This window comes from Dromiciops gliroides, chromosome 5 (genome assembly GCF_019393635.1).
Source record: "Dromiciops gliroides isolate mDroGli1 chromosome 5, mDroGli1.pri, whole genome shotgun sequence".
Taxonomy (NCBI): domain Eukaryota; kingdom Metazoa; phylum Chordata; class Mammalia; order Microbiotheria; family Microbiotheriidae; genus Dromiciops; species Dromiciops gliroides.
In genome coordinates, this window is record NC_057865.1 from 194,699,608 (window position 1) to 194,719,060 (window position 19,453).

General features: G+C 39.7%; 1 protein-coding gene across 1 annotated transcript in view; it reads left to right on the forward strand.

Moving 5' to 3' along the window:
• The first annotated feature begins 1,000 nt into the window (after nt 1-1,000).
• GPR19 (G protein-coupled receptor 19) overlaps nt 1,001-19,453 on the forward strand; it is a 37,431-nt gene continuing 18,978 nt past the window's right edge. Inside the window, exon 1 of the mRNA XM_043965759.1 lies at nt 1,001-1,207. The gene's annotated coding sequence lies outside the window, so the exon portion shown is untranslated. The remainder of the gene's footprint in view (nt 1,208-19,453) is intronic.

Sequence of the window (19,453 nt, forward strand, 5' to 3'; positions counted from 1 at the left end):
CAGTTACACAACACCATGGCAACTGGGACATCAGCTGAGCTGAATAGACGCTAAATACACAGCCAGAGGCTTCCTTCCTACTTTGTAAAACCTACTCTTTATGAGGCCCTAGGGAAGAGGATAAAGGCTCATAAATATGCACAAGAACACATCAGTTCACATGTACATATAGAAATATATGTATACAAGAATTTGGGTGTAAATCTAGATATCTTATGACACCTATCTACTATAAAAACCTCCCCTGCCCCACAAATCCAGGTCAATGGCAAAAATGTAGAGGGGTCTTAAGTTTGGTTAGGGGGAAGGGCATGGGAGGAGTGACCTCTGGTTCAAAAGGAAATGAAGCCCATTGTGTTGCATAATCAATCAATTAATGGAAGGGGAAATCTGGATCCTAAATATATGTTCTAACTCATGGTTACTGGCAGGGCAATAAACCACACTTTATTTCACATAATGGTGAAATCAACTAATTCCTTTAATCACCTCTGGGGCAGGTAGAATGATGCTGTCCTTGGTGCTGAAGATATTGTCCTTCTTGGGGTAAGAATGTTCTGAGACAAATTAGAGGAACATCTTATCTTGCTAGCTCTGAAGTCAGAGTAACTGTTCTCCTCAATGACCAGATACACAGTCTTCATGGTAATTAGAGAGTAGGATGGAATAATGATAGGGGGGAAAAGTACTATTTTCATCCCTAATCTGTAAATCTTGGAAAACCCAGATGAAAACCTGAGGTGGAAAACAGAAAGGGAATAGTGTGTGTGTGTGTGTGTGCCCGCGCGCTAGTAAAGGCTTCCCTTTTCATGCTGAGTTTCTTGCATAGAACCAACCAATCTAGTTCAGATATTTCTGCTGCTTTGTTGCTGAAAGGAAGGGGGTAGGGAGATGGTTAGATTCTTCCACTAAGCCACATGATCGATTTCCCATGTGACACATTCCAGAGCCCTGGAAAGAAAAAGGGAGGGGCACAAGAGTGGGGATGGGGGCGGGAGGATGGTTTAGCAGTCAACCCTGCAAAACGTCATCTTGTCTCTGTACCAGGAAGCAGGCAATGAGCCAGGGGAAAGGCAGAGAATAGACATGAATGTGCTCCAAAGCTTCTCCCGTGATCTGTGGCTTTTTCTAGACTCTTGTTCAAGGGGAATTACCGGCAGAGAACATCCAAGGAGAAGACATCTGAAGAGATTGGGTCATGAGCAAGGTAGGTGATAGGTACTCTGCAACAAAGGGATTAAAATCTGTCTCAGACGACACAACATGTTTTCCTCCTCCAGGAAATTTGGAAATTGAGAACTACTTGGGTCCTGGTTAGGGTCTTTTAGACTGGAGATTTTATGTGAAACATAAAATAAATTAAGGAAGACTTCTGTTGAGAGCAAATTTGACTGAAATTGTGTGGAAAAGCCGATCCCTCGATTCCAACAGAAAAGGACAGAATTAGTTTACATGTAATCCTAGAAGGTATGCATGTGGGGAAGAGGGGACAGAATCACTGTGGTAGACATTAACCTAAGTAAATCTCACCATTTTACACAGCACAGAGTGAAATGAAGAGTTGGTAATCACCAGATTATTTCAAATGATATATAGTCAATTTGGCCAATTAGGGATTTATAACTGGTTGATCTGCTTTTAAAAATGCCTTAGAGAAGCATTTAGAATGGATTATGTGCATTGTTAATTACACCCCAGGTGGCTGCCTATGTAGCCCCAATCACCTAATAAGAGGCAACCTTTCATTCCTTTTGTCTGGTGTTCACCTGGCCTGAGAACCTTTTGTGGTATCTTGGAAAAAGAAAAGCTGAGACTCTCTTTATGAATCAAAAAGCATTTTTGAAGTCTCCACTGTGTGCCAGGCAACGTGCTAGGCACTGAGAATACAGATAGAGTGAATGAGATAATCCCTACAGGCACGTAGGTTACATTCTAATGGCAACAAATACAGAGAAAAATATATGCAGAACAAATCCAAATGAATACAAAATAGTTAGATACTAGAGGGTTGGGGAGGGAGGGCATAGCAAGTGGGGGGAATCAGGAAAGGATTCATGTAGAAGGTGATACTTGTGCTGCATCTTGAAGGAAGAGAGGGATTCCATGAGGTAGAGGGGAAGAAGCTGAGCATGCTAGGCAGAGAATTGCTAATGCAGAGACTTGGAGACTGGAGATAGAGGCTCCTGGGTGAAGAACAAAGAGGTCAGTTTGCCTGAAAAGAAGAATGTTGGAGGGGGAGCAAATGTCCACTGAGGCTGGAAAAATTGGGTTGAGCCAGATTATGAAGGGCTTTAGAAGTTAAATAGAAGAATTTATATTTAATCTTGGTCAACAAGGAACCAGTGAAGTTGATTAAGTAGGGGAGTGACATGATCAGAACTGTATTTAAAGAAAATTACTTTGTCAACAATGTGTAGTATCAACTGGAATGGTGAGAAACTCGAGGATGAAAGACCAATCAAGAAAGAAGGCTATTGCAATAGTACAGGTGAGAGACAAATGAGAGCCTGAACTAAGATGATGTGGTTTTTTAGTAGAGAGAAGGGGTCGTATGCAAAAGATGTTTTATAGATAAAAATAGAAAGATTTGACAACTGATTGAATAGGTGAGTTAAGAGGAGAGTGAGTCTTTGGTAAGGTTAGGTAGTTCAGTGGACAAAGTACTGGGCCTGGAGTCAAGAAGACTTGAGTTCAAATCCAGACACAGACCCTTACTGGCTGTGTAACCCTGGGCAAATCACTTAATCTTTCTGCCTTGATTTCATCATCTGTAAAATGGGAGTAATAATAGCACTTTCCTCTCAGAGTTGTTGAGAGGATCAAATGAGATAATAACTTAAAGCATTCAGCAAAATGCCTGGCATATATTAAGTGCTATATAAATGTTAGCTATTATTATTAATGCTGAGATTATAAACCCGGAAGACTGGGAGGATGGTTGGGCCTAATATAAAAATTGTGAAGTTTGGAAGAATTTGGAGGGGAGTGTGGAGATAATGCACTCAATTTGGGGCATGTTAAATTTAACAGTCTCTGGGACATTTAATGCAACCTTTTAAAAAACATTCCTCATTTAAAGACCAGGTACCTTAACTAGATTTTTTCAGTAAGGGGACTGTTTCTATAGTTAAATAGTTTATAAATCTAAAAATATGAAATGCATATTAAATCTATTATTTGGCCTTTGGGTATGTTGTTGATTAAAAAAGATAAACCATTATTATGCTTTCAAATAAGCTAATATTTCCATTGATAAACTAAAATATTTTTTATGTTTAAAATAAGCTAAAGAAAGAGTTTTTTGAAATTTCTCTTTTTCAGCTCTTCTCACTATTCAGCCCTTTACATCTGTTTTTTTACCTCCTCCTTCAACTGAAAGTGACCCCTCCAAGGTGCCCAATCAATTTCTTAATTGCCAAATTAATTAAATTGCCTTTTTCTTAATCTTCATCTTTCCTGACCTCTCTGGAGCATTTGATATTGTTGATTTCTTGGACTCTCTTTCTCTGCCTGTGTCTGTGTCTCTCTCTGTGTGTCTCTCTCTCTCTCTCTCTCTGTCTGTGTGTCTCCCCTCCCCCCTCTCTTCCTCTTCCCCCCACCCCCATAAGTTCCCTATTCCCTCAAGCATTCAATGCAGACTCCTCTGTTCGGCATTTATGGACCTTTACAACCTGCTCTGACCTACTTTTCCGGCCTTTTTACTACCCTTGACACATCCCAAGGTCCAGATAATTAGCCTCTTCCTGTTCGTCATACACAGTATTCCATCCTCTTTCTCTACATTTTTATACTGGCTGTCTCCTGTGCCTAGAATACACACTCTCCTTACTCCTATCTCTTAGAGGCCCCCGTTCTTTTAAAAGCTCCCCTCAAATGCTACCTCCTGCCAGAAGTCTTTCCTGATACCCTAGCTGCTAGTACCTTCCTCTTCCCCCCTAAAATTTTTTAACCTAGTATTCATTTTGTATACTCTACATTCTATCCTAAATTTTATGAATATATTGTCTCCCCTGACAGACTGTAAGCTTTTTTCATTGCAAGGACTTTGATTTCTGTTTTCATAAAGCCCAGAATCTAACAGATACCTGGCACATAGTCGGCACTTAATAAATGTTAGTCAGTTTAATTAACTGTTACTGTTATACCCAGACTTTTGTGAGAGACTAAAGTCATCTCCCATTCCCCTTGATGACTCTTCCTGACTCTGTCCACAGAAATTGTGGTGTGTGTTGGGTTTATTCTGAGCATATTAAACAAAACAAGTAGATCTGCAGTATGAAGAGAAAAGGAATGGACCAGATCATAAGTTATATGTGATTCTTTACCAGATCAGGTTCTAGGATACTCCGCTTCTATCTTTCCTCACTCTAAAGTATTTTATTATTTTCCAGTTACATATAGGGATAGTTTTCAACATTTGTTTTCACAGGATTTTTAGTTCCAAATTTTTTTTTCTCCCACCCTCCCTTCCCTCCCTCCTCCCCAAGACAGAAAGCAGTCTGATATAGGTTGTATATGTACAATCACATTAAACATATTTCTACAGTAGTCATCTTGTAAAAGAAGACTCAGAGCACAAGGAAAAAACCTCAAAAAAAGAAGGAAAAAAAACAGTCCAAAAGTAGAAACAGTATGGTTCAATCTGATTCATAATTCATAGTTCTTTTTTCTGGATGTTGAGAACATTTTCTATCATGGGTTCCTTGAAACTGTTTTGGATCATTGCACTGCTGAGAAGAGCCAAGTCTATCACCATTGTTTATCACACAATGTTGCTGTTACTGTGTACAATGTTCTGGTTCTGCTCCTCTTAGTTGGCATCAGTTCATGTAAGTCCTTCCAGGTTTCTCTGAACTCCTCCTGCTCATCATTTCTTACAGCACAATAGTATTCCGTTACATTAATATACCACAACTTGTTTAGCCATTCCCCTATTGATGGGCATTTCCTCGATTTCCAATTCTTTGCCACCACGAAGAGAGCTGCTATAAATATTTTTGTACATGTGGGTCCTTTTCCCTTTTCTATGGTCTCTTTGGGATACAGACCTAGCAGTGGTACCACTGTGTCAAAGGGTATGAACAGTCCCATAGCCCTTTGGGCATAGTTTCAAAATGCTCTTCAGAATGGTTGGATCAGTTCACAGCTCCACCAACAATGCCTTAGTGTAATGCATATACTATACTATAATCATTTACTACTGTGTCTCCTGTGCCTAACCTATTCCATTGATCCACCACTCTATTTCTTTTGTTTTGTTTTGTTTTGTTGCAGGGCAATGAGGGTTAAGTGACTTGCCCAAGGTCACACAGCTAGTAAGTGTCAAGTGTCTGAGGCCGGATTTGAACTCAGGTACTCCTAAATCCAGGGCCAGTGCTTTATCTACTGTGCCACCTAGCTGCCCCCCACCACTCTATTTCTTAGCCAGTACCAAATAGTTTTGATGACTGCTGCTTTATAGTATAGCTTCAAATTTGGTATGGCTAGCCCATCTTCCTGTGCATTTTTTTTATTAGTTCCCTTGATATTCTTGACTTTTTCTTTTTCCAGATGAATTTTATTATTGTTTTTTCTAACTCCATAAAATAATTTTTAGGTAGTCTGATTGGCATGGCACTGAATAAATAGATAAATTAATTTAGGTAGAATTGTCATTTTTATTATATTAGCTCGGCCTATCCATGAGGAATTTATATTTTCCCAATTACATAGATCTGATTTTATTTGTGTGAAAAGTGTTTTGTAATTATGTTCATAGAGTTCCTGGGGGGGGGGGGAGGCGACGCGGGGCGGGGCATGCAGCTAGGTAGCACAGTGGATAATGCACTGGCCCTGGATTTAGGAGTACCTGAGTTCAAATCCGGCCTCAGACACTTGACACTTACTAGCTGTGTGACCCTGGGCAAGTCACTTAACCCTCCCTGCCCCACAAAACAAAACAAAAACAAACCAAAACATAGAGTTCCTGGGTTTGTCTTGGCAGGTAGACTGCCAAGTATTTTGTATTGTCTACCATTACTGTAAATGGAATTTCTCTTTCTATCTCTTGCTGCTGAGCTTTGTTGGTCATGTATAGAAATGCTGATGATTTATGTGGGTTTATTTTATATCCTCCAACTTTGCTAAAGTTGTTCATTGTTTCATGCAGTTTTTAGTTGATTCTTTAGGATTCTTTAAGTATACCACCATAACATCTTCAAAGAGTGAAAGTTTTGTTTCCTCCTTGCCTATTCTAATTCCTTTAATTCCTTAATTAAATTAATTAATTAATTGCTATAGCTAACATTTCTAGTACAATATTAAATAATAGAGGTGATAATGGACATCCCTGTTTCACCCCTGATCTTATTGGGAAGTCCTCTAACTTGCTGATGGTTTTAGGTAGATACTGCTTATTATTTTAAGGAAAGCTCCACCTATTCCTATGCTCGCTAGTGTTTTTAATAGGAATGAGTGTTGTATTTTGTCAAAAGCTTTCTCTGCATCTATTGAGATAATCATATGATTTTGGTTAGTTTTGTTATTGATGTGGTTGGTTATATTAATAGTTTTTCTAATGTTGAACTAGCCTTGCATTCCTGGTATAAATCCCACCTGGTCATAGTGTATTATCCTGGTGATCACTTGCTGCAATCTCCTTGTTAATATTTTATTTAAGATTTTTGCATCAATATTCATTAGGGTCTGTAATTTCTTTCACTGTTTTGGCTCTGCCTGGTTTAGGTATCAACACCATATTTGTGTCATAAAAGGAACTTGGTAGAACTCCTTCTTCACCCATTTTTCCAAATAGTTTGTATAGCATTGGAATTAATGTTCTTTAAATGTTTGATAGAATTCATTTGTAAACCCATCTAGCCCTGGAGATTTTTTCTTAGGGAGTAAAGCAGAACTTCTTCACCTTGTTTGTGCCATAGACCCCTTTGGCATTTCAAAGAAGTCTTTGGATGCCTTCTCAGAATAAAGGCATAAAATAAAATATGGAGAATTTTGAAAGAAACCCATTATAATGAAATAGTTATACACACACAAACACACACACGTTCATAGATCCCAGATTATGAATGCATATTCTAAAGTCTCACTCTTCTCTTCCACCCTAGGCCAAAAAACCCCCCACTCATCTACTCAACTAATTTACCACTAGAGTTTCATTCTCTAGGCTTTAAGATGAATATCTTAAGTTTAGAATTGAAAGGGGCCTCCGAAGCCATCAAATCCAACCCCTTCACTTTATAACTGAGGAAACAGGGCTAGAAAAGTTAAGTAACTTGTCCAACAACATAGAGGTAGTTCCAGAGAACTGCTGCTCTTCAAAGTCATACTTAGTAAGAATGAAATACTTGACCAAAGGTTTTGACAGGTATATAAGGGACATGGTAAGGAGACCAGGGACCTCAATATGAGGATAAGTGGACTCTTTTGAGGGTTAAAAAATACACAAAATGTGAAGATTAGTGCAACAAAAACCAAATTTTCCTTGTTCATAATTTTGCCCAAGGACCACTTTGCTGCCCCAGATGAATAACTTTCTCTTTTTAACACCCTATCTATCATTTGTCTCCTATTTTACTATAAGAGCTTATTAATTAATCTGAGAATTTCAGAGTTGTAAAGGACATCAATAGCCATCTAGTCCAACCCACACCTAAAAATGAATCCCCTTTATAGCATAATCAAAAAGTGATCATCTAGCCTCTGCCTAAAGACTTTCAGTGGGGGGTGGGGGGGAGCCCATTAACCTTTTGGCTAGCTCTTTTCAATTTCTGCTCCTTGTTTTTCTAATCCTGTGCCCCAGAACCAAACAGAACAATCCGACCTCCTCTTCCATAATACAACCCTTAAAATACTTGAAGAGAGTTTTCAATTCAGTCTTACCCCAGTTCCTTCAACTGATATTTTATGGTTATTGCTTGACACAAGGCCTTTCACCTTTCTGGATAGCCTCCAGACAACATTCTGTAAATCCTGTGAGCTTCCTCTACATTTTCAATCTCCTTTCAAAAATGTGGTGACTTGAACTAAACACAATCCTTTACCTGCAGGCAACATGGTATGGTGAAAAGAGAATTAAATTGGGATTCTAGAAGACCTGGGCTCAAATCTCAACTCTATCACCTACCACCCTTTGGGAAAGTCACCTAACTTCTCTGGGCCTCAGTTTACTCATCTGCAAAATAAGTAACAAACTGACCTCTAAACTCCCTTCCAATTCTACATCTAAGGCTCCATGACCAGGACAGAGTATAGCTACTCCTCTTAAAGTAGCCCCAAATTTCATTCAGATTTTCGACTTTCCTATCACAATATAAACTCAACTGAGCTTTCAGTCCATTAATCAGTCACTTAATCAGTTAGTCAGCAAGCTATTTGCTTACAGGGTTTACACTGTATTAAAGAGTGGGTCTTCAAAGAAAAAGGGGAACTAATCCCTGCCCTCAAGGAGCTTACATGCTAAATGAGTAAATAATATATACATAAATAGACATATATACCAAAACCCCCATATTTTTCTTTTTCTTTTCTTTTCTTTTTTTTGGCGGGGCAATGGGGGCCAAGTGATTTGCCCAGGGTCACACAGCCAGTAAGTGTCAAGTGTCTGAGGTCGGACCTGAACCCGGGTACTCTTGAATCCAAGGCCGGTGCCCCATCCACTGCTCCACCTAGGGGCCCCCATATTTTTCTTACAAACTTTTTTCATGTGCCTTGCCATACCACACCTACTTCTTGTATTTGTGAAGCTGATTTTTTTTTTTCTGGGGCAATGAGGGTTAAATGCCTTGCCCAGGCTCACACAGGTAGTGTCAAGTGTCTAAGGCTAGATTTGAACTCTGGTCCTCCTGAATCCAGGGCCAGTGCTTTATCCACTGAGCCACCTAGCTGCCCTCGTGAAGCTGATTTTTTAAACCCAAGTGTAAAGCTTTTCATTTACCCCTATTAAATTTCTATTACATTTGGTCCGGTGTCCTAGCCTGTCTTTTTGGATCTTTACTCTTAGTCTGTTAGCTCTCCTTTCCAGTTTTGTGTTATCTGAATATTTTATAAAAGGACCTTCTATACCTTGATCGATACAAATCATTGATTAAAGTGTTAAGCCCATAAATATTTATTGAACAAGGCTTGAGCTGGCAAATCTGCAGTTTCCATTGAACATGCTGGAATCTAGCTCTAGGGAAACTTGGAGAGTATTTGGTGGACTATAGCAATAAATTAAAAGTTATAATATCCAATGTGAAAATAAATCATGAGTTCCCAGCACAGTGCTCTGCATATGCTGTAGGGACTGGGGTGGGGGTGGGGGAGGATGGTAAGTGTTTGTTGAATTAAATAAATATTTCACTCTGGATTAAGACAAATACATCTGGATGAGTGCCCAATGAATTAACCTGAATTAACTACACACACCCAAAATATCTGCCAACAAGGTCATGAGTAGCTTCTAATACAACACACTCCTTGAACACAGGAGGTGTTCAATAAAAGTTTAATGAAAGATATATGTGTGTGTGTGTGTGTGTGTGTGTGAGAGAGAGAGAGAGAGAGAGAGAGAGAGAGAGAGAGAGAGAGAGAGAGAAAAGAAAATGATTGCAATCATGTGAGATTTGGAGATATCTTTTTTGTCATTTCCTGCACATCTTCAGGGGTAGATGAATAAAAGAGATTAAAGAATCATAGAGTCTCAGCATTGTAAGGTACCCGGAAAGAGCTACTGATTCAGACTTCTACTTAATAGATGAATCCCTTATACAAACTCTCCCAACATTATGATCTAGCTTTTTCTGGAATGCCTCAAATGATAAGGAGCTCACAAAGTTGGCTAAAGTACATTTCTGGATATCATTAGTAACTAGGAAGTTCTTTCTATGGACCTATAATCTGTTTCATTAGAGTGAATGAATGAATGAATGAATGAATGAATGAATGAATGGTCATTATTGAGTGCTTACTACATGCAAGGCACTGGGCTAAGTGCTGGGAATACCAGTATGAAAGACTCATAGTCTCTGCACTTAAAAATCTCACATTCTGATGGGGAAAGACAACACATATAGGGGAATTGTGGGCAGGGAAGGGTGAAATCACTCTTATAGAGAGTAGAGCCAAAGGGCAATTGAATGAGAAGCAATAGAGATAATATTTGTAAAAAGTGCCTAACACAGTATCTGGCACATGGTAGATGGGTATATAAACACTCACTCCCTTCCCTTCACTCCCAGTTCTATGAACACTATTCATAGAACAAGAGATGAAAAGGGGAATGGAGGAGAGGGAAGAATGTGCTGGCACAGAAGGAAGGTGGTGTGATTCAATGGTTGGGGCTAGCCAATTAAAATAACCTCTCACCAATGAACAAGACCCACCCCCAAACCGCTGAAGGTATTTGGAGCCATGACAAAAGATGGACAGCCAAGGAAGTCTGCTGCTGTCCCAGGCAGTCCTCATCTTGCCACAACCAGCTTCAGTTCCACAAAATGCTAGCCAAAGAAGCAGCAACAGTCGTAATCCCTAGAGAATCATTAGACATTCAGAATTCATTTGGACTTAGGAACCATAATATTTGCTCCAATACTGTAGAAATTTCCATTTAAACCCCTGGGCCAATTCCAAGAATACCCAGTGTGTCCTTGGAGTTTGAGGTGCCTAGCAGTCTATGGTTTCTATATGATTAAAGCACTGGGCTTAGTTTCTTAAAGTTTATTCAATTACCACTCTGTGCTGGCAATTTTCTTGTCCAATAACTACTTTCTGAAAAGAGCAAAAGGTATATAAGATAACAGCCAGTGTATCTTTCACCCATTTTTGGCAGATGGGCAGGCAGTAGTGAAGAAGTCACATGCCTCCCATTTCACCTAGATGCTAATAACATCCCCCTACTCCCATTGCCACTGTCTAATTCACCTTCAAACATTCGATAATAAAAGGACACTAACAAAGAAAACCAGAAAATACCATAGGACTGGCCCTTCAATCCCAGTGTGACACAAGGTTATCAATTACTTCTCCAGGGTTATATCTGTTCAAGAGAAACAAACCATGGGGCAGCTAGGTGGCGCAGTGGATAGAGCACCAGCCCTGGAGTCAGGAGTACCTGAGTTCAAATTCGGCCTCAGACACTTAACACACACTTACTAGCTGTGTGACCCTGGGCAAGTCACTTAACCCCAATTGCCTCACTAAAAAAAAAAAAATTAAAAAAAAATAAGAGAAACAAACCAGAATAGCACCTTATGTACGGTATGGCTCCCCACAACAGAAAGAGGCTGACTGCATAGTAGAGCTACAGTGTCTTTAGTACATGATGTGCTAAGACAAACTATCCCCACAGCTTCTGAACCACGTTTTGTGATTCTGTTTCTCTAGCTCTTCTCATCTAGCTTGATGAGTCAGGAGGCCTAGATTCATATTCTGACTCTAACCACATGACCAGCCAGAACCTCTGTTTCCTTGTCATTAAATGCCACAATAATCAATTCTATTATTTCATTTCTGGGTTAGTAGGAATAGTAATTGTCCCTGTGCTAAAAAAGCAAAGAGATAGTAAAGTACAGCCCAGAATCCTTTTAAAATGTTAGTATTAGGGGATAGTATTAAGACCTACCTATTAGGCTATTGTGCTACAACCATGATCTCAATGGATATAATTGTTTTGTTTCTGGGGTTTTAATGGGTCATACGAATGGACGTTATAATGAGCTGCACGTCAACTAGGGCAGTTGGTATAGTGGAAAGAGCACTAGGCTTCAAGTTGGAAGGCCTGGATTCCAGCCCCAGATCTGCTGCTTGTTAGCCATGTGGATAAATCACTCACTTCAGCCTCAGTTTCCTCAAAAGTCAAAGGGGATTAGCAGCATTTGCAATTCTTCACACGGGTTGTTTTGAGAAAGGTTTACTTCATAAACTGAAAAGCATACCATAAATATGATCCCTTATTAACAACAGGGTTCAACTATATCTGCTGTACAATATTTGCAGAGTTACTATGATAATTTCCAGGTTCAAATAGGACTTAGCCAGGGAATATGTCCAAACTTTGAGGCACATAGGTGGTACAATGTATAGAGTCTAGAAAGCCTGAATTCAAATCTGATCTCAAACACCTACTAGCTGTGTGGCCTCAGCAAGCCAGTTTCCTCATCTGTAAAACAGTTAATAATAATAATAATATTTTCCATGGTTATTGTGAGGATGAAATGAGATAATAAAGTTTATAAAGTGCTTTGAAAAACTTAAAGCACCATATAAAGTCTAGCTCTTATCATTATTATTCTTGGCTTTTGAACCTCATTCAAACTCTACTTCCTCCAGACTTCTTCCCCACCAGACCAAACGTTAACACTGAAATGTGCCTGTCCAGCTATCTGGCCCAGTAATTAAGCTAGATCTAATAATGTGGCTAAAAAGAGCAAGCCCTACTCAGAGGAGGCAATTTTTATACCTAAATAGAGCACTTGGGAGGGCACTAAAAGTACCTGCTCAACACTACGCCCCCTCACTCTGCATATAATGCCTACCATCACATTTATTCCTTTGAGTAAAGGTGTTCTCTCCAGAAGGTTCCTGTTAAATAGGAAGGATAACTTTTTTGGGAGGAGGGAGCAGTGAGGGTTAAGTGACTTGCCCAGGGTCACACAACTACTAAGTGTCAAGTGTCTGAGGCCAGATTTGAACTCAGGTCCTCCTGAATCCAGGGCTGGTGCTTTACCCACTGCGCCACGTAGCAGCCCCTAAGAAGGAGTCTTAAAGGAGAGAAGTATGGATAGGAAGGAAGTGAAAAAAGGCATTTTATACTCTGACATTTAGCTTTGGGTTTGACCTACAATCCAAAATAAGCCTAATGGACTGAGCAGTATGAAAGGAAGACAAAGAAAAAGAACCTCTCCTCTCTATTCTAGGGGTAAGTCACACGTAAGCCAGGGCTCACAAACCATAGAACCTTTGCAGGGACTTAATAATTGCCTGAAGAACCTTTTTTTTTTTTTTTTTTTTTTTTTGCCTTTTGAATATGCCAAATGGGAGTTTCTAGTAATAAATATAGATGGTTCTAAAGAAATCCGAAGATGTCAAAAAGGAAAAGTAATTAGCCTTTGATTAACATCATCACACTGCTTTCTGCTATACTTCTCCACTGAGTTCTCTGTTGAACATTCAAAACAGCTATTCTCTGCAGGGTAGGTCACCTGGATTGCTCACTGCTACCATCTGTTGGTCTTCAACTATGATGCAGCTTCTTTGCAGAGATGGCAGTAGTTAGGACCTCATCTCTGAAAATCCCATAGCTTCAAAGTATTTACCCCTTTTAACATTGAGACCAGAGTCTGCTATACCCAGTTAGGTACCTAAAAAGCCATTAGGAAAACCTTGTTTTTTAAACTTCATTTCTCCTCAATTGCTAATAATAATAGCTAGCATTTCTGTAGCTTTGCAAAATGCTTTACATATGCCATCTCATTTTATCTTCACAATGACCCAGAAAGGTAGGTGCTGTTATTATCGCCCATTTGAAGGTGAGGAAACTGAGGCTGAAAGGTCAAGTGTCTTGCCTAGGGTGATACAACTAGTGTCTGAGATGGGAATTATTTTGGGGTTTTTTTGTTGTTTGTTTTTGTGGGGTTTTTGGTTTTTTTGGGGGGCGGGGGGTTGGGGTGGGGTTTTTTGCAGGACAATGAGAGTTAAGTGACTTGCCCAGCATCACAGTTACTGTCAAGTGTCTGAGACTGGATTTGAACTCAGGTCCTCCTGAATCCAAGGCCAGTTTTATCCACTGTGCTACCTAGCTGCCCTCTGAGATGAGATTTAAACTCAGGTCTACCTGACTCCAAATCCAATATTTAACCACTATACCATCAAGTTGCTATTTCCAAGTTAATGTAATGCAGTGGATAGAACCTCTGGGCTTTCAGTGTATCCATGTTCCTGGTTCCTGGTTCTACCACTTACTATCTATGTGATATTGGGTGGGTCACTTAACCTATGTAGGCTTCCCTATCTGTAAAATGAAAAGGTTAGACTAGGGAAACTCTAAGGTCTCTTCTAGCTCCAATTCTATGACCCAACATATTACATCTCTCAGTCTGTTACCATTTGGTTTGGTTTTGTTGGCACAGACCTGTTATTTTATCATTGTATTGTCAAGAAATTATTTTTATTTTTATTTCCTATTATACTTATAGTCTTCCCAAATCATTCTCAGGGGTTCCAAATAGCAAAATGGCAAATGACCTCTGTGAGCTCAAAATTGCAAATGAGCCGGGATGAGGAGAGACCTCTCAACTCCCCATCATGCCTCTTGGACACCATCCAATCACAAGAGCTGAGCTAACTTAGTTAGAGAATACCAAAAAGGGCTGGTGACCTTTGCCCTAATTCCCTCCAGCAACAAAAGTGTTGCCTTTGTCAATACATTTATAGTGTAGGGAATTTGATACTATTTTAATGTGTAAGTAGAAAATTAAATTAAATTAAAGAAAAATCAAGAAATTATAACCTTAAGCGTGGTTAGCAATAATAGCATTTACACTTGAAAAATCTTTCCTAACCTCCATGCTCACATCTCCAACTACTGACTGGACATCTTGAACTGGATGATCTACCGTATCAACATATCTAAAACTGAATTAATATCTCTTCATTTCCCCTTCTCCACCCCTACCCCCCATCAACCTTCCCCTTCTTCCTAACTTCCCTACAAGGATAACACCATCCTCCCTGTCACTCAGGCTTGCAACCTAGATATCATCCTCAACCTTTCATTCTCTCTGCCCCTCCCCAACCCCCCCCCTGCCAATCTTTTGTCAAGTGTTGTCAATTTTTGCCTTCATAACATCTCTAGTAAATGCCCCCTTCTCCCCTGTGACACCAACATCGTCCTGGTGCTGGCCCCTATCACCTCACACCTGAACTACTGCAGTAGTCTGCTCATTGATCTCCCTGCCACAAGGTTCTCCCCATTCCAGTCTGTCTTCCACTGAGCTGTCAAATTCATCTTTTTTAAAGCACAGATGTGACCTTGTCACCCCACTATTAAATGTACATCTGTGGCTTCCTATCACCTACAAGATCAAATATAAGATCCTCTGTTTGATGTTCAAAGCCCTTCATAACCTGCCCCCTTCCTGCCTTTTCAGTCTTCTTACACCATAATCACCCCCACATACTCTGTAATACAGTGACACTGACTTGCTTGCTGATTCCTCAAACGAGACAATCCATCTGCCATCTGCAGACATTTTTACTTACTGTCTTTTATGCCTGTAATTCTCTCCCTTCTCATCCCCAACTCTTGGCTTCCCTGGTTTCCTTCATGTCTGAGCTAAAATTCTACCTTCTACAAGAAGCTTTTCCCGGCTTATCTCTTAATGCTAGTGTTTTCCTTCTGTTGGTTATCTCCAATTTGTTCTGTATATGTTGTGTTTGTACACAGTTAATTTCATGTTGTTTCCTTCATTAGGCTGTGAGCTCAGCAGTGAGGTCTGTCTTTTGCTTTTCTTTATACCTCTGGTGCTTAGCACAGTGCCTGGCACATAGTAGGTATTTAATAAATGTTTTCTGACTGATCCCCTTTTTCCGTAAGCAACAGAACAAATGTTAACCACCTACTTACTATATGTGCAGGCAAAGTCTATATGAAAACATATTTTAAATGTATTTGCATTTATTTATAATTATGTACAGATTATGAATGAATGAATAAGCCTCCACTGTTTACTCTGTGCAAAGCACTGTGTCTAGGCAATTTTTGTTTGTTTGTTTCTGGGTTGTTTTTTTTTGTCAAGGCAACCTAGTGACTTGCCCAGGGTCACACAGCTAATAAGTGTCAAGTGTCTGAGGCCACATTTGAACTCAGGTCCTCCTGAATCCAAGGCCAGTGCTTTATCCACTATACCAATTTAAAAAAAAATACAGGGTCTCCCTAATTCACCTGGGCTGTAAATACCAGGATTATTCATGAGCCCTTCCCCTCTGTGATTAGCATGGGAGTACTGACTTGCTGTATTTCCAAATTGGGCTGGTTCACCCTTTGTAAGCTTCCTGATGGCCTTTCTGCTCCCAGAAGCTCACCTTATTAATGCTGAACTTAGTGCAAACACTTGATCATCTCAGTCCACTGCAGCTCAGAACTCCTTCCAGGGAGCAGGGATGACAGGTATGCACCACCATGCCTGTCCCTCCTTATTGTTGCTTTCATTGATAAAACCAGATCCATCTCAGGCGTTGTACTAATTGTTAGTGCCAAGGACTTTCTTTTTGGGGTCGTCAGTGGCTTGTGGCTGATGAAGAGGTGACAGCAGCACCTAAAGAAGCAGTTGACTATTAGAGTCTTTCCAAGAGTTATTGTCATGAATGATGGTGGCAGGGACCACACTAGAAGCAACACCATGAGGGGATGATGATACTGATGAGCTGTTAAGCAAAGGGTCTTGGAGAGCTTCCACTGGAGTCAGAGGAGAGGTAGTGTCAGGAGAGTAGCTGGTGGTTGTTTGACTCACCTTGCCCATGCATCCTCCTGTCTCTTGCTTGGAGTGCCTTGATACTTTGTCCAGCCAGCCCAAGACAGCTAGGTTACTCATTGGATAGAGTCACTGGGCTGAGAGTCAAGAAGACCTGAATTCAAATCCAGCCTCAGACACTTACTAGCTGTGTGACCCTGGGCAAGTCACTTAGCCTCTGTTTACCTTAATCCACTGGAGAAGGAAATGGCAAACCACTTTTCCGAGAAAACCCCATGGACAGTATGGCCCACAGGATCACAAAGAGTTGGATATGACTCAATGACTAACTAACAACAAAATAGATGCTTATTTAATGTAGACTCACGTGTATCCTTTGTTTATAGTTTTACCTACATAACATCTCCTTCTCTCTGACATTGCTGCCACTCTGATGCAGACCCTCATCACCTCATATTTGTACTATTTCAATAGCATTGAAGGGACCTTAGAGATCATTTAGCCCAAATCAGTAATCTTACAGATAAAGAAATTGAAAGTTAGGACTTTATGGAAATCTCTAGTGGGCCAGACAGAGAGATCATATTTTTGTCAATTTGTTGATGCTTGTTGACATGCTTGTCGTGTGGAACAGAATATGTAAGTGCTTATGAACAAAAAACATTGAGTGATTACAATTCTTGCCAAATACCAAATATCTGCTTTTCAAAAAATCTTCTTGAATTCTGCACACTGAAATGACTATCTCTTCTTCCTCATTTTTGGTTATCTTGATAATTATAAGTGACTGATTATTATAATTCTAATTAAAATTAGAAACCGTCTAACTGGGGCAGCTATGTGGCTCAGTGGATAAAGCACCAGCCCTGGATTCAGGAGGACCTGAGTTCAAATCTAGCCTTAGACACTTCACATGTACTAGCAGAGAGACCCTGGGTAAGTCACTTACCCTCATTGCCCTGGGGGAAAAAAAAGAAAGAAAGAAAGAAAAAGAAACTGTCTAACCAAAAATGGAGGGTCATGTAGTAATCATTGAGCAAGATGTGTAAAGTATTTCAATTCTCTGGGATGTATTGAAGTAAAGGAAATGGGAATATAACTTATAGAGCTTGGCTTTTTTCCTCCTACACCCATCTTTTGGAAAGGAAAAGTAATTACATGCTGGCAGAGCTGTGTGTGTTTATAAAGGAGAGCAGGGCAGGCCCGAGGCAAATTCTTTTTTAAAAAGTAGTTTGGGGGCAGCTAGATGGCGCAGTGGTTAAAGCGCTGGCCCTGGAGTACCTGAGTTCAAATCCAGCTATTCAGGAGTACCTGAGTTCAAATCCAGCCTCAGACACTTAACACTTACTAGCTGTGTGACCCTGGGCAAGTCACTTAACCCCGATTGCCCTGCAAAAAAACAAAAACAAAAAAAAGTAGTTTGTCTTGAAATCTCTATCCTTTCTTGGAGGATCCTACTTCAGTGTGCTTTAGTGGAAATAACACTGGGTATTGAGTCAGAAGACCTGGGTTTGAATCTTGACTCCAACATTCACTTACTACTTAACAATGAGTGAGTTTACTTAACCTTTCTGAATACATTTCCTTATCTAGGAAATGGGGGAAACAGCATTTGCACTACCTACCTCACAGAGATGTTATGAGGAAAGCACTTTGTCAAGTGCTATAAAAATGTGAATTATTGTTACTACTACTAGAAGTGATGATAATGATGTTGTTGTCATTGATGTTGTTGTGGATGGTAATGATGACATGCTAACTACCTAGAACCAGATTACAGATGAGTTCATTCAGTCCTCAACCAGCATGGGCCCTATTTCTTTCTTGTCCATCCTCCAACAAAATATACTCCACCTGTTTCTTATTCCCTTAGTTACTGCATTTATTTTAGATAGCAATGGTGGGGAATAAATCGATCATATACTCAAATTGCTATTAATATGTTTTCTAGTGACTATACTACATATTCCAGAAAACGGTGCCTTAACTCATCTAAAATGTTTTGTGAGTCAAAGAATTTCAGAGCTGAAAAGGAACATGGAAATTACCACACTCAGCTCCCTCATTTTACAAATAAGGAATCTTTGGGCTAGAGAGGTTTAATGACTTTATGAAAGTCATCGTAAAAGAGGTGGGACTAGAACCCAGGATTCTTGACTATTAATTCATTGCCCTTCCCATTGTACCATCCCCTCTCCCCCATACTAGTTAAAGTCTTTAAATAATTATTATTTCTTTTAAAAATCATTTTAATTTATTACTCATTTTTAACATTCTTTTCTTTTTAAATTTTGAGTTCCAAATTCTCTCCCTTCTTCCCATCCCCCCTAACATGAGAAGGCAAGCAATGATATTGATTATACATATGAAATTATGCAAAACATGTTTCCATATTATTTAAAAAACAAGAAAAATTAAGTGGAGTTAGTTATCATTTTTTCATTATGAGCCTTTTGGAATTGTCTTGTGGATCATTGTATTGATCAGAGTAGTGAAGTTAAAGAATGATTTTTAATGCTCTTAACTTCATGCATTATGGTAAAGATAGATCTGTGTAGGAAGGACCCATGGGGGCAAGCTGCCCAGTCTTATGGGAAAAGCCCTTTCAGTGAATGATAGTAATTATGTCTCATATTCCTTCTTCGATTCATAAATGTAAAAGCCGGGGTATTTTCTTTCTTCTTGACATGAATTAACCCCAGTAGATAGGCTGGAAATGGTGGGGAAGTGAAGGGGAGTTAGGACAACCTACTGAATAGGGTCCAAAGAGTGACAACACTTCTCTCTGCCATACTCCTCTTTCTGTCTCTCTCACCCCTTCCCTTCTCCCTTTCCTTCCCTTCCCTCTTCCCTCTTCCTTTTCTCTTCATCTCCTCTTTCTTTGACCCTTCTTCTTCTTTTTGGCAGCAATTGGCATTGCTTAGCCTAACTGGTAGCATTTGTTAACACAATGGACCAAAGAGAACCCTAGCCAAGACCCCTTTAGGCTATGATATCCAATTACT